At 38.6% G+C, this 16,356-nt stretch overlaps 1 protein-coding gene across 4 annotated transcripts in view; it reads left to right on the top strand.

The window, feature by feature from the left end:
* The window catches only part of SEM1 (SEM1 26S proteasome subunit), an 89,316-nt gene that overhangs the window by 21,630 nt on the left and 51,330 nt on the right, over positions 1 to 16,356 (top strand). The window lies entirely within an intron of this gene.

The raw sequence follows: 16,356 nt of genomic DNA on the forward strand, positions 1-16,356 counted from the left end.
AAGTGCATATTTTCAGGTACTACATAGCAGGCTCATTTAGTACAACTGAGTTTTCACAGAGTGATAGCTGTTGCCACATCACTTTTGTGAATGGGAGATTTAATTTGGTTTGTAAAGGATTCTTTGTGATGACTTAAATGTACGGGGTATTTTTTAGGAATATTTTCAAATGTAAATGTTGTTACTAAGAACTACAATCAATCTGTAGTGTTGAGTAATTTCAAATGTAAAATTTATGTAACAATGCAGTGCAGATACCAAAATAGGGGTTGGTGGCCTGAAATACAAGTTATACTTCAAAATGATTTTGAGCATAAATATGTTTCTGCCTTAAAGACAAGCGTAAACCTACCTTGCCTGCCTAACAGAACTGCTAGATGATCAAATGGAATAAGGAACACCAAAGAACTTTGGAAAGTATAAAAGTTTTGAATGGATAAGTGATATTTTTTTTCTTTTTTTTTTAATTATTATTATACTTTAAGTTTTAGGGTACATGTGCACAATGTGCAGGTTAGTTACATATGTATACATGTGCCATGCTGGTGTGCTGCACCCATTAACTCGTCATTTAGCATTAGGTATATCTCCTAATGCTATCCCTCCCCCCTCTCCCCACCCTGCAACAGTCCCCAGAGTGTGATGTTCCCCTTCCTGTGTCCATGTGTTCTCATTGTTCAGTTCCCATCTATGAGTGAGAACATGCGGTGTTTGGTTTTTTGTCCTTGCGATAGTTTACTGAGAATGATGATTTCCAATTTCATCCATGTGCCTACAAAGGACATGAACTCATCATTTTTTTATGGCTGCATAGTATTCCATGGTGTATATGTGCCACGTTTTCTTAATCCAGTCTATCATTGTTGGACATTTGGGTTGGTTCCAAGTCTTTGCTATTGTGAATAGTGCCGCAATAAACATACATGTGCATGTGTCTTTATAGCAGCATGATTTATAGTCATTTGGGTATATACCCAGTAATTGGATGGCTGGGTCAAATGGTATTTCTAGTTCTAGATCCCTGAGGAATCGCCACACTGACTTCCACAATGGTTGAACTAGTTTACAGTCCCACCAACAGTGTAAAAGTGTTCCTGTTTCTCCACATCCTCTCCAGCACCTGTTGTTTCCTGACTTTTCAATGATTGCCATTCTAACTGGTGTGAGATGGTATCTCATTGTGGTTTTGATTTGCATTTCTCTGATGGCTAGTGATGATGAGCATTTTTTCATGTGTCTTTTGGCTGCATAAATGTCTTCTTTTGAGAAGTGTCTGTTCATATCCTTTGCCCACTTTTTGATGGGGTTTGTTTTTTTCTTGTAAATTTGTTTGAGTTCATTGTAGATTCTGGATATTAGCCCTTTGTCAGATGAGTAGGTTGCAAAAATTTTCTCCCATTCTGTAGGTTGCCTGTTCACTGTGATGGTAGTTTCTTTTGCTGTGCAGAAGCTCTTTAGTTTAATTAGATCCCATTTGTCAATTTTGGCTTTTGTTGCCATTGCTTTTGGTGTTTTAGACATGAAGTCCTTGTCCATGCCTATGTCCTGAATGGTAATGCCTCGGTTTTCTTCTAGGGTTTTTATGGTTTTAGGTCTAATGTTTAAGTCTTTAATCCATCTTGAATTAATTTTTGTATAAGGTAAGTGATATTTTTATAAATATAATGAAGCACAGGCAGCCATGTTAATGTTGTAACATGCTAAGAAGTATTTTGATGTGCATTTTCTCAATATTTTGGTCTGTGGTTACAGGATGTGGTCACCCTAACAGTGTCAGATTACTGACACTATTAAGTGATGGCCTGAATGATGGCCACTTAGTGTGATGATTTTAAATTATTGAGGTATAATTTTGAAACCTCATAGGAGTTGAGCAGAGGCTTTGATGGGTTATTTGTAGTTATCCAGTGTTTTGTCCTTAATTAAATATCAAAATTTAGGTAGTAGTTGTTAAGGATTGGGTACCAGAAAATTGGTATTTGGCATCAGGATGATAAAAACACATCTGAAGTAGGAAAGGAGATTAGTCAGGCAGATGAAAAAAATTATTATTTGAAATTTTACAATTTATAGATTTCTCTCATTTGACCTTCACAGTGACCCACCCTGTGAAGGAGGGAGGGGAGGCCTGTTTATTGTAAACAGTTTCGTCAAATAGAAAACAGTCTCAGAGTAAGTTAGGAAGTAAAAGGGCCCAGGATTGCAACAGCTAATAGGTGGCATATACAGAGCTAGAATCTAGGTTTCCGGACTCGGGTTTCTTGCAGATATTTTGGAAAGTGCACGAGTTCTGATGTTACTTCAAGGTTTGACTCATAATTAGACCACTTATTAGTTGTGTGTTAAGTTTCAGAACAGCCTGTTAACAGTTTTCCTGTTCTATAAAATGGAAAGAATCCCTGCAGGGCTGAGCTGAAGATTAGCATGTGATAATATAGTGGTGGTAATCAATCAATTTTTTTTTTTTTTTTTTTTTTTTTTACTGAGCCATGCTACCACTTGTATGGGAGTTGCCTTACCTCCCCTTAATAACTGATGCTTACTATGTACCAGACATTGTTCTCAGCTATTTATATGTGTTAATCTTCACAACAACCCTGAGATAGGTAATGTTATCATGTACATTTCATATATGAAGAAAAGCACCAAGATGCTGAATAATGTGCCCGTAGTCACTCAGGAAGTGGTTCCAAACAAAACAAAACAAAAAACGTCTTCAATGGAAGGGACTATTCTGCACAACTTAGGGTTTCTCTTTCAACAGCACTTAATATATTCTCACATAAATGCTCCTTAAATTTTAGTTGAGTAGATACACAGAAAAAATGAAGTTTGCTGCAAATTTGCTCCATGGTAGAAGTTTTTATTGATACAGACATAAATGTTTCTGTTAGCAATGACTCCCCTTTTTCCCCTGTAATTTTTCATAATTATTTTCCAAAATTCAGTTCTGTTTGAAATGAAATTGTAGATGTAATAATGGTCAGCATTTTTCATTAGGCCTTGGCATAGAATTGCTGTAGGGGATGCCATGTCCATCCTATTCCCACTAAAAGTTTAGAGGACTATCATAATGAGCCAAGTCCCTTTTGAAAGATTGAATGTTATATTAATAATGCTTTCTACAGCATGTTGTCGTCTGCACTGTATATTTTTAAACATTTATATCCTTCCTGTTCCACACTTCCCATTTTGAGAGAGGTAACACATCCCACCCACTTGGCAGAGAGCTGACAATTAGCACCACCCTCATTCCACCCATACACATGATGCTGGGGGACTGGCCTTGGATTTTCCAGCTACCTTAATGGCTCCTATTGCACTCTGCCTTTAAGTGTCCTGAGTTTACTTCTTGCTGTATCCATATGTTCTCTTTAGTAATCTCACCAGTGTCAGTTGCTTTTAAACAAATTCCACATGTATGATTCCAAATCTCCTGTTTTGACCTATCCCTGAAACTCTAATCTCATATATTCAACTAACAACTTGATTACCTCTCCATGTCTGAGTTAAAATTAACTTGATGAGAAGAGAACCCTTCATTATCCTTCTCAAACCTGATCTTTCCTCCAGTCTTCCCCACCTCAGTAAATAGACCCACATTCAACCCAATTGTTTAAGCCAAAAATACAGAAACTTATTGAATCTTCTGTTCTCCCAATATCCAATCCATTGGTGAACCCTATCAACTCTACCTCAAATGCATATTTCATGTAGTTAGTACAGTGCTTGCCTTTTCCATTCTTCCCTTCCCCTTTCCTAATGAATCCTCGTCTCCCCTGCCTCCCCCACCCCGCAAACGGTTAGATATCCATCTTTCTTTCACATGGGCCAAGCCTTCTTTCACAAGGCAAACCAACACCATTCCCAGCTCAGGGTGGGGTCTGTTTCATCTTAAGCCAATCTTAGTAATCCCGTGCACCGTACAAGTGATTGGATACAAGGATGGACAGCTTTAAATAAATTTGGGGCAATGAATCAAAAGTGGGGCTAGGAGCATCTGGCAAAGAAAAATCCTGCTTCATAAAATAGCACACAAAGCCAGCCTTTCCCTCCAAATATAAGTAAGGGAGCATGTAGTCTCAATTGCTAGTGACAGTCATATAACGACTTGCAGTTTGAGGATGAAGATTAGAAAGTCTGGAAGAGGATTCTTTGATGATGTCATGAACTTGCTCTAGGACTAGGCTTCTTGTAAAACAAGTCTACAAACGTCCTTATTTTTCATTTTTTTAAATTATACTTTAAGTTCTGAGTTACATGTGCAGAATGTGCAGGTTTGTTACATAGGTATACATGTGCCATTGTGGTTTGCTGCACCCATCAACCCATCATCTACATTAGGTATTTCTCCTAATGCTATCCCTCCCCTAGTCCGCCGCCCCCTGAGAGACTCCAGTGTGTGATCTCCTCCCTGTGTCCATGTATTCTCACTGCTCAACTTCCACTTATGAGTGAAAACATGTGGTGTTTGGTTTTCTGTTCTTGTGTTAGTTTGCTGAGAATGATGGTTTCCAGCTTCCTCCATGTCCCTGCAGAGGACATAAACTCATCCTTTTTATGGCTGCGTAGTATTCCATGGTGTATATGTGCCACATTTTCTTTATCCAGTCTATCATTGATGGCCATTTGGGTTGGTTCCAAGTCTTTGCTGTTGTGAACAGTGCTGCAATAAACGTACGTGTGCATGTGTCTTTATAGAATGATTTATAATCCTTTGGGTATATACCCAGTAATGGGATTGCTGGGCCAAATGGTATTTCTGGTTCTAGATCCTTGAGGAATCGCCACACTGACTTCCAGAATGGTTGAACTAATTTACAGTCCCACCGACAGTGTAAAAGTGTTCCTATTTCTCCACATCCTCTCTGGCATCTGTTGTTTCCTGACTTTTTAGTGATCATCATTCAAACTGGCATGAGATGGTATCTCACTGTGGTTTTGATTTACATTTCTCTAATGACTAGTGATGATGAGCTTTTTTAAAATATGTTTGTTGGCTGTATAAATGTCTTCTTCTGAGAAGTGTCTGTTCATATCATTCACCCACTTTTCTAGTATTTCTAGTTCTATATCCTTGTTTCAAGTATTTCTAGTTCTATATCCTTGAGGAATCGCCACACTGTCTTCCACAATGTTTGAACTAATTTACATTCCCACCAGTGTAAAAGCGTTCCTATTTCTCCACATCCTCTCTGGCATCTGTTGTTTCCTGACTTTTTAATGATCGCCATTCTAACTGGCATGAGGTGGTATCTCATTGTGGTTTTGATTTGCATTTCTCTAATGACCAGTGATAAAGAGCACTTTTTCATGTTTGTTGGCTGCATAAATGTTTTCTTTTGAGAAGTATTTGTTCATATCCTTTGCCCACTTTTTGATGGGGCTGTTTGTTTTTTTCTTGTAAATTTGTTTAAGTTCTTTGTAGAGTCTGGATATTTATCTATCCAAGGATAGACAAAGGATACATCCTTTGTCAGATGGACAGATTGCAAAAATTTTCTCCCATTCTGTAGGTTACCTGTTCACTCTGATGATAGTTTCTTTTGCTGTGCAGAAGCTCTTTAGTTTAATTAGATCCCATTTGTCAGTTCTGGCTTTTGTTGCCATTTCTTTGGTGTTTTAGTCATGAAGCCTTTGTTCATGCCTGTGTTCTGAATGTTATTGCCTAGGTTTTCTTCTAGGGTTTTTATGGTTTTACGTCTCAAAATAGTAAGAGCTATTTATGACAAACCCACAGCCAATGGCATACTGAATGGGCAAAAACTGGAAGCATCCCCTTTGAAAACTGGTACAAGACAAGGATGACCTCTCTCACCCCTCCTATTCAACATGGTATTGGAAGTTCTGGCCAGGGCAATCAGGCAAGAGAAAGAAATAAAGGGTATTCAAATAGGAAGAGAGGAAGTCAAATTGTCTCTGTTTGTAGATGACATGGTTGTATATTTAGAAAACCCCATTGTCTCAACCCAAAATCTCCTTAAGCTGATAAGCAACTTAAGCAAAGTATCAGGATACATAATCAATGTGCAAAAATCACAAGCATTCCTATACACCAAGAACAGACAAAAAGAGAGTGAAATCATGAGTGAACTCCCATTCACAATTGCTACAAAGAGAATAAAATACCTAGGACTACAATTTACAAGGGGTGTGAAGGACCTCTTCAAGGAGAACTACAAACCACTGCTCAAGGAAATAAGAGAGGACACAAACAAATGGAGAAACATTCCATCCTCATAGATTGGAAGAATCAATATCGTGAAAATGGCCATACTGCCCAAAGTAATTTACAGATTCAATGCTGTTCCCATCAAACTACCATTGACTTTCTTCATAGAATTGGAAAAACCTACTTTAAATTTCATATGAAACCAAAAAAGAGCCTGCATAGCGAAAACAATCCTAAGCCAAAAGAACAAAGCTGGAGGCATCACACTACCTGGCTTCAAACTATACTACAAGGCTACAGTAACCAAAACAGCATGGTACTGGTACCAAAACAGATATGTAAACCAATGGAACAGAACAGAGGCCTCAGAAATAACACCACACATCTACAACCATCTGATCTTTGACAAGCCTGACAAAAACAAGCAATGGGGAAAGGATTCCCTATTTAATAAATGGTGTTGGGAAAACTGGCTAGCCATACACAGAAAGCTGAAACTGGATCCCTTCCTTACACCTTACACAAAAATTAGCTCAAGATGGATTAAACACTTAAACGTAAGACCTAAAACCAAACGTCCTTATTTAATACATCTTAGGTTGGGTGTTTTGTTACTTGTACCCAGAAACAGCTTAACTGATAAATTAAGAATCTATCTACTCCCACTACTAGTATTAGTACTATCACTGTTGCTTATTAGGATTTACTGCAATTATTACCTAGCCAGTCTCCCTACTTCTACTCTTTCTGCCGTATAATCTATTCTAGAAAAAAATACCACATTGTTGAAGTTTAGATCATGTCACCGTTTTCCTTAAATGCTGTCAGTGCTTCTTAAAAGCAGCATAAAATCTAAACTACTTGTAAAGCCCAATGTAGTCTGGCTCCTGCCAATCTTATTGACACACACCACTTGATTTTCAGTATTGTCATATTTTGATCACTTCTGAAGAGTAAATCAAAGATATATCACCCAAGCAAAAAGTGATTAAACTACATGCAGTTGCTTGAACATGCAAAGGCCAGGTGCTTTTGCACCAGTTGTTCCCTGGGATGCTTGTCCTCCTCATCCTCTTAAGTCAGGCCTTCCCTGATCATTTAAGCTAAGGTATCTACTTGATTATTCTACAACACGACCTCCTAAAAATTGCTCTCCAATACTGCCTGATTTTTTGTTCACTGCTGTTGCATTGCAATAGCCAACTCCTTGTGCATCAGAAACTAATGACAAACAATGGCCAGAATATTGATTTCATTTTGCTCTCCACATATTTGCCTTGACGGTTGATGGGTTGTCAAAAAAGTTGATAAAAGGATAAATTCCATTTTATATTAACTATAGTTTTAATTCACTGGTCAGGTAGAATCGCTATAATGTTATTCTGATTCCTCTTTAGCTGTCATGAAATTGAAGAAAGCTTATACTCCTACCCTCTTTGTTACCCTTGTAAGATGACTTTCTTAGACTAGGTGACTATTAGAGAAAGTCTTGCCACTTTTCACTGATGAGGATAATATTTAGAGTTACAGGAAGAACCATTAGCTAACGTTCCAGTAGTGCACAACACATTTAAAACTCTAGATTATCATCTTTGCCTGGGCCGGCACACCCCTGTTTACAATGTAACATTGTGTATTTCTCCTCTTAGTTACTCTTTTTGTTGTTGGTTGTGTTTATTAATGGTTTTCTGTTATAGACTGTATTCCTTAAAAGTAGAACTCCCATTGTATTCATGTTTATATCCCCTTGTCTTACTGTGGGTTGTCTCAGAAGCAACTTAGAATACAGATAAGGATTCAAATGTGAGTATTTTATTACAGAAGTACTAGGGGAGTGGGGAAGTGAGTCAGGAAAGAGAGAGAAGCTAAAAAAGAGTGTATATCTAGCAAGTTACACCATAGGGAATTCGACTTCAGTTCCACCTGGGAACTCTAGGAGGCTATATACAACGTATCTTAGAGTTATCCTGTCCTAGGGGAGGGGAGTCAGAGTATTTATCAACTCGTCAGTCATTGGTTGAGAGTTACTCAGGAAAATCCCCCAGTATCTTCTGGTATGACCCATGTGTAGGCAGAGTAGGCTCTGGCTACCACAGAAAGTATTCAGACAGAATTACAGTCGTTGGCAGCTGAAAGTGGAGCTTTCCTGCGTGGAAGTGGTAAATGATGAAGAAATAAGGGCAGGGCACCAAGCACATCTGCTACATCACTTGATGTGTCTTAAATATTTGCTATAAAGTGAATCTTAAAACCATTGAATCAAGAGATCAGAAGAATGATTGGCAGAATCAGCATAGATTAGGAAACAGTAGAGACCTTTTATAACAATGGGAGATGGGCTTTGCCTTTCTTCTTGATTGTGAGTCACAAATCCATGTAATAAGCCATTTCATATCTAATTGGTTGTATCTAGACAATTTAAACCTTATCTCCTGCCAAAAGAGGTCAATCGGATCACTAATGACTAAGAAATATACTTTTTTGTTGCTGCCTATGGTGAAATGTCTTTCAGAAAAATCTTCATAGCTTTTTGCTTTGATTAAAAATAATGGCATCATTAAAGCTCAATAACTGTTCAACAAATCGATCACCAAGATTAATCCCTTATTTAAGGTATAAATGATGTGCTTTTGTCTATGTTAGGGTTCATAAATAAAGATTTAACAAAGATGTTTTAGTTTTTCAAAACTCGTACTCAAAAACAAAGACTCCTGGTTGGTATTTTATGTATAGAAATCCATGGTCCAAGTTAATAGGATGTGTCTTAATGATTTTGATGATGATATTTCAAAGTAGTGGAATGGACAAGATACTGATTTTATGAGAAGAACAATTGCTTCTTTTTGCTAAAGCTAATAAGGCCACTACAATGAGCCACAGAGATGACAATGTGTGTTTATGTCTTTTACTATCTTTCAACAATTACTTCTTTGGTGATTAAAAAAGGCATATGCAAAATTACTTTGGTTTCAGGGACATATACATCATTCCTCTTAAGTAAGACAGTTAAAAAAATTAAAGCTATTGATTTATATATTGAAGAAGTTTCTTCATATTTTATAATTTAACTTGTTAAGTCTTGTTTTGGAAGCTAAGTTTTCACCATTTGATACAAGTCTATATAATACTAGTTCATAATGTAGGGACTAGACCAAGACTATTGTATCAAACAGTGCTGCTAGATTTTATTTTGCTTTACAAATTAAAATTTATTGTTGTAGACTAATAAAATTGTCTTTAAGTCAACTGACTCTGAAAGAGAGCATATATACTTATTTTTCCATGGAAAGCTTTTTTCTTAATTTTTCTCATCCAAATTAAACTTGATATCTCATTTTAAAACTATTTCAAGGTACAGAAAAATTTAGGGATAGTCAATCAGGAATTAAATGAGTGATGTCAAATGGTGTTCCCAGGAAACTGTGGGAAAGGGTGTGAGTATGAGGCTCTAGGCACCCCTCTTTTGTTTCAGTCAGAATAGTTTGACTTTTATTTGTTTTAGACATTGGAATTCAGCATACGATTTCATTTGAAAACTTGATTCTGCTGCCTTTCTTTTAAAGTTTGATAACAGTGATCTAGATGTTCTACATTATTGTCAATTTCTCCTAAATACTACCAAGTAAGTTAGGTTTTACTTTCTGTCCAGATTCAGGGTACAACCACTTCATACTGTGAAAATTATAAACATTTTTCCTAAGTTTTCTGAGTCTCTGTCATCTATATATTTGTGACCATGATGTTAGACTTATAGAATTGGATGGATGCTTAAAAAGCATCTACATCTACCACTTCATTTTACAGATGAAGAAATAACCTCAAAGCCATTGTGACCCGTCCCCAAGGTCACATTGGGCAGAATCAAGAAATGAATCAAATTGGGTACTCTTCTCACTGCACTGAGATTTCTCTTTTAGAGGTTCTATTTCACCAATTTTGAATATGGAATATTTGCTAGATATTAGGAAATATAAATTGCATAAAGAAAGGATGAGAACAAATAACATTGCAAAAGAAATTTATTCATTCAACAAATATTTATTGAGCAGCTACCAAGTGTTAGGCATTGTATTCACTGAAAGTAGTCTGTTAGTTCACATATGAAAAACGTATGTGTGCTTTATGTGATGATTGTTAATGCAAGTTAAGTAGATTGCTCCTGGACTTTAGGGTGAAAACTTCTTTTTTAATACCATAGTGGACATTGGTTTTATCTTGGCTACTGGGAAAACATTGTCCTTTAGGTTGCTAATAACATCTAGATTTTTTATGGGTAATTAATACCATCATCTCCTTTCCCTACTCCCCTTCCCCACCCTCTTTCATTTTTCTGCCATCTTGGTGAAGCCAATTGAGGACTTTCTATCTTAAAAAGAGATAATAATGATGAGGAAAACTGTCAATTCATTCAGCCCAGACCACTGAATAGTTCCTGCTCTGAGACCCTCTCCCCATCAGAGCACCTTTGATCCTATCTCCAGGCACAGCTCTTCAATCTCATGATGGATTCTAATAACTCTCTCACTTCCTTTCAATAAATCCCCTTTCTGCTTAAGTTAATCAAAGTTGTCTTGTGTTGCTTGCAACCAATTAACCCTAAATGATATCTATATCTCTTTGTGAGAGATTCTGTAATGATTTATCAGATGTGACAACACAAACTGCTAGAGAAGAACAAGATCTATGAAATTAAGGCCTTTGTCTCAAAGTCCAAAACCTAAGTCACTGTACCAAGAAAAGGTGACGATAACCACCAACTGAACCTTTTAGCTCTTTGTTACCTTAACAAGCTTGATGTCGGGAGACCTGTTACACAATAAAGATAATTCCCTTCTCTCGATTATCTTCTCCCCATTTAGAGACGACTCCTGAGAAGCTGCCCTGGGCCTCTTAGGGCTGTGAAGCACTGTCATCCTTTTCCCAGTCTTCATTTTGATCTGCTAAAGTACCATTGCGCTGGCCCTCTGCTGAGTGCTGTTGACCTTGTTCGCTGATTGCTTTTAGTGATTCCCTTCGGTGATTGATGGAACTGACTGGACAGTAATAAAAACAGGGCTGATTTGCTTTATCTTAGCAGGATTAAAGCCTGAAAACAAATCTAATTTTCTTTTATGGGGAATGGAAGTAGGAACAAAAGATTTTGATCAGTGTCTTAAAGTAACATGAAAGGAAGACTGGAGGATTTAATATGGTAAAAGGAAACTCTGTAAAGGAAAAGACGCATAACTGTTAGATTCCTAATGGAAGGTGTGGTGACTCTCTAATTTCCTTCTTAACAATAAATGCTGTTCACATGCTAGGCATAGTATATACTAGCCCATAGATACTCTGTATAAATTTGTGATGTAAAATGAGAGAAAAAGATATGGGAAATGTAAAACCGTCATGGGAAAATTGAAGAGGTTGGAATAGAGCATTGTACAGCAAAATTTGTCATCTTTACCGTTCCATGATATCTCTCAATAAAATTGGCAGAAATGTAGCTTGTAGGAAATTAATGGAAAGTTCTTGAGTCCTTTACTTGTTTTTCTGCCATTGTTAATGAATGTAAAGGGTTAACTATTAAAAACTGTAGCGTAGCACGGAGTATTAAATATTTATACATATATTTTACATTTAAATTTCAACCCTTTTAATAATTGTGGGTAAATAATAGGTAACAGACTGTGGTCAGCCTTATCATAGGAGGATGAATTGTTGCAGGAACATTCCTTCATTCACATTTTCCTGGCAGGAATAAAGAGGTTGTTCAATCATTCACCCTATGTATAGGTAGAGAGAAAGGCAGCAGAAGAGCCCAGTGCAATGTCATTGCATTACTGTAATCATAAAACTGTCAATGACTTAATCTCCAGGTCTTCATTTCACAACTGGAAAATGGGTCAAGGGCAGGGCCACTGCCAGCCTAAACAGTGCCTCTATGTAAACAGGAAAATTTCACCCCTTACTGCAGGATAATTTAGCCTCATGAATTTGGCAAATGGAGCTCAGGCTAAATTTCAGCCTCTGGTTTCTTTTGCTGGATTCTCTTGTACAGAGTACAACCTACATAGCTGTATATAACAGCCCTGGTGTGAGTTCTTGGTTGCCTGCAACAGAATCTAACCCTAAATATGTTATGCCAAATGAGAAGTTACTGGCGGAATATTGGAGTTCACAGATCAAGAGGAACTTGAGAAAGTAACTGAAGCTAGGACATCTCTGGCATCAGGACCTCAAAGTCGATTGAGGCTTTAACTCAGTAGCTGGACCCCAGGTGCTGCTGCAAAGGATTTGGCATCTGTCCACATCCTCTTCCTTTGCATCACTCACTTAGGATTTACAGTCCCAAGAGTGATATTTGATTGCCTGGCCCCCTGGCTATAACAGGGAGCTGGTGGAGGAAGGAGCAGGCTCCTCAGCTTCTGAAGTAGGAAATGACAGTGAGAGCTGGCACTTAGTGTCCTCCCACTAAGACCACACGCCATTTGAGTTATCCCCAAGGAGAGACTGGGGAGTTATTAGGAAGCTGTGTATGTGTGGAGAGAACTGGGTGTTGGATAACTATAAAATGGTAAATGTCTGTTATATACTTAGCTGTTAATATCACCTAAAGGTATCTAGTTGTAGCTGCCATACAAAACTACTCCAAAGATAGGGACATTAAGTGTTAGAACTAACGGCATTTAAGTGACCAGTTTCCTGACCCAATGTTTTAGTGCATGTCCTTTTCTCTATACATAGAAGTGACGGCAGAAACTGATGGCCTGAAAAGGAAAGAATATCAAGTGACAGTTCATAGTGAAATACTCAAGATGCAATTCTATGAATTCATTATTCCTCTTGATTCTTTGTAGTTTGCCCCATACTGTGTGCAGAAGACAGTTTTCTCCAGAGAAAGGAGAAAAGACCTCAAATTTTATCATCTCTTCTCTCCAAGATAGAAATGCAACTATATTTTCCACCTTTTCCTTTTTTGCTTTTTATTTATTTTTGGGGGGTGGGGTGGGGTTCAGGATGATGGCCATGTCCACGAATAACAGAGAAGTGGTCCTGACAATCAACGATGCTGCCTATTGGGTGGGCTGAGGTACTGTGTCCCCATGCTCCTAAAAGATCCAAAGCCTTCCATGTCACCCACCCCTGCTCCTTCTTCCTCCATGGAGGACCCTGGTGCTTGTGCACAGCTTTCCAGGACAGAAGAGAGCATAACAGGGATTCCGTTTGTTGGCTCTTGGTCAAGAGTCTGCTGATTTTTCTCTTAGATGTGATTTTTCAATGCCCATGAGTTTCCTCTGTGCACAAAATTTCTGGCCCAGCACAGGGTTCAGTGGAATTTGTCCTTCCCCTGATTCATCATTCCTATTATGAAACCACAAATTTCCTGCCATTGTATGCATTGTATGTATACTTTTATTATTTTTTATTTTGAGACAGGGTCTTGCTCTGTTGCCCAGGCTGGAGTACAGTGGCTCAATCATGGCTCACGGCTGTCTTGACCTCCCGAGCCCAAACCATCCTCCCATATCAGCTTCCCAAGTATCTTCTGGGACCACAGGCATGCACCACCATGCTCAGCTAATTTTTTTGTTTGTTTGTTTTTTTAGAGAAAGAGTCTCCTTATGTTGCCCAGTCTGGTCTCTAACTCCTAGGTTCAAGTGATCCCCCTCTTGCCTAGGCCTCTTAAAGCACTGGGATTACAGGTGTGAGCCACCGCACCCAGCCTGTATACTTCTTTTGACAGACCGATGTTCATTCATTAAAATATATGTATAAACACTGCTCTATAAGCCCTAGTAATATTCTAAGCCCTGGTTGATTTACCTATTTTGTTGGTAAGTAAAGCCTAGATGACCATAATTATAGATCTGTGGTGGATCTTAACAGTCTAGTGGTGGAGACAAGGAAGACAGAAGTGGACAAATGTGTAAATATGTAATTACAAATAATGAGGAAAATAATTTTAAAGAAAGAACAGGACTCTGTAATAGAGAATAGCAAGAGTGAGACCTACCTAGAAAGAATGACCATTAGGCTTATCTGAGGAATATATAAGTCATGATCTAAAAATTTGGCTGGCGGGAGTCAGGGAGAGGGGAGGTAGAGATGGGGATGGGACTGGGGCATAAGGGGTGTACATTTTTCAGGATGGGCCAGGCTTATGCTGTGGTCAAGCAGCCCACAGATCACAGTGGCTTGATACTTAAAAGTTTGCTTACACAAAGTCTGTTTTCCACGGTAACTGTACTCTTGATGATATTGGTCTGTGAAACCTTGTATGGCTGCTATGTTCTCCACCAAAAGGGAAGGATGTGCAGTGCTTTCCTCTGCTGTTAACAGATCATCAACCTGTATGTGTTCATGGCCCCACCTAAATGTAAAGAGCTGGGATGCACAGGAGTGGAGAGCTATTATTGAGCACTAGTCATGTGGATATGTGCATGGAGTCAGTAAGGAGGGAGTGGGGTGGTGCTACAGCATTTCAGGCAAAGAGAGCAGCCTGGGTGAAGGTCCAGCCTGGGCAAGGTAGGATTATGGTTAGCATACTGCAGTATTGTTGGGTAGTAAGAGATTATGATACTTCCTGTAGCTACATAACAGGGGCTGACTTGAAGGGTGACCCTATTTATTGTTTCAGTCACCAGTGTTCAGTGGAAAGTCATGTCTTTCATATAAAAAGGAGGTCAGGCACAGTGGCTCATGCCTGTAATCCCAGCACTTTGGGAGGGCAAGGCAGGTGGATCACCTGAGGTCAGGAGTTCGAGACCAGCCTGGCCAACATGGTGAAACCTGTCTCTACTAAAAATATAAAAATTAGCCAGGCATGGTGGTGCATGCCTGTAATCCCAGCTACTTGGGAGGCTGAGGCAGGACAATTGCTTGAACCCGGGAGGTGGAGGTTGCCGTGAGCTGAGATTGCACCACTGCATCCCAGCCTGGGTGACAGAGCAAGACTCTGTCTCAAAAAGAATGAATAAAAATAAAAAATAAAAATAAAAATTAGAAGAAATGACTTCCATGTTTTATTAGTTTATTAATTATCTGCCTCCTAAAAGACAGAAACTATTAATTTTATATACTATGTGTGATAAATATATGCATTTTTTCACTTAATTCTAAGTAGTATCATTATCCCCATTTTACAGATGATAAAACAGAGAAAAACAGACTAAGTGATTTACTTAAGGTCACACCTCTGGTAAGTGATACCCAGGCAGTCTGACTCAGGTGGTTTTTGGCCACTATACTACTCTCATACAGCTGAAAAATGTTTTCTTTGTGTTGGCCAGGAAGGACCCTGGTAACCAGGTGCCTGACCCTGTAGAAGAGGAAGTGTTATTGCATCTTGCAGGGGCAGGACAGAGGACAGGGAAAAGGTATGCATATAGTATGCTAATGAGGTTATATTTCCTTTTGGAGTTAGTGTTTATCCTAAGAATCAGATTTGGGATGGTGAGAAGCCACTATTTTGTTAGCTTAACTAGAGAGTGTCCTTCCAGTGGTGTTATTGTTGTTCTTTCATACTAAGTGTTTTCGGACACTTCAGACTGTTGCAGTTGGAGAACAAAAGGTACCCCTTCTCCAGTGCCCAAGTCATAGAGACACCATCCAGGAAGTGATGGTACTCAAAATCAAAGTGTAAAAAACTAGAGTGAGGAAAAACTCAGCAGGGATGAAGCTGGAGGTGTTGGACGACTGCCTTCTCCTACCTACAATGTCTTCCCTCAAAGCTAATACTTAGGTGGGCCTGCATTTATCGTAATAATGGAGGCTCTTTCCATCAAACTTTTGGGTAGCTACCTGCAACCTTCTACAGCTCAGTGGCCAGCAGTGACCTTGGGGCAGAACAGGCACAACTCTTGGTTTCCTGCCCACCACTGTTCGTTCTTTCCTTGTAAAAGAAAAGGGATAGAAGTGCAAAGTACTACACAGAAGTCCTGAGAAGAATCACTGGGTGTGCAGGATATTCAGTAAATAATTTTCAGGTGATTATACATGAGAGGCCATTGAGCTTCTGTTTGTCTTACTTGGAGTTACCACAGACTTTCACCCAATGAGGACACTGACCTAAGAGCAGGCACAGGCCATGTCATCAGCCAGGGAGTACTATATTTGGTTTTCTAAAATTAAACCTATTTTTATAAGAGATATTTCTAGGATCAGATTTTCTATCCCGATATGGGCATTATGTAATAACAACAGGT

The sequence above is a fragment of the Gorilla gorilla genome, chromosome 6 (assembly GCF_029281585.2).
Source record: "Gorilla gorilla gorilla isolate KB3781 chromosome 6, NHGRI_mGorGor1-v2.1_pri, whole genome shotgun sequence".
NCBI classification, from domain to species: domain Eukaryota; kingdom Metazoa; phylum Chordata; class Mammalia; order Primates; family Hominidae; genus Gorilla; species Gorilla gorilla.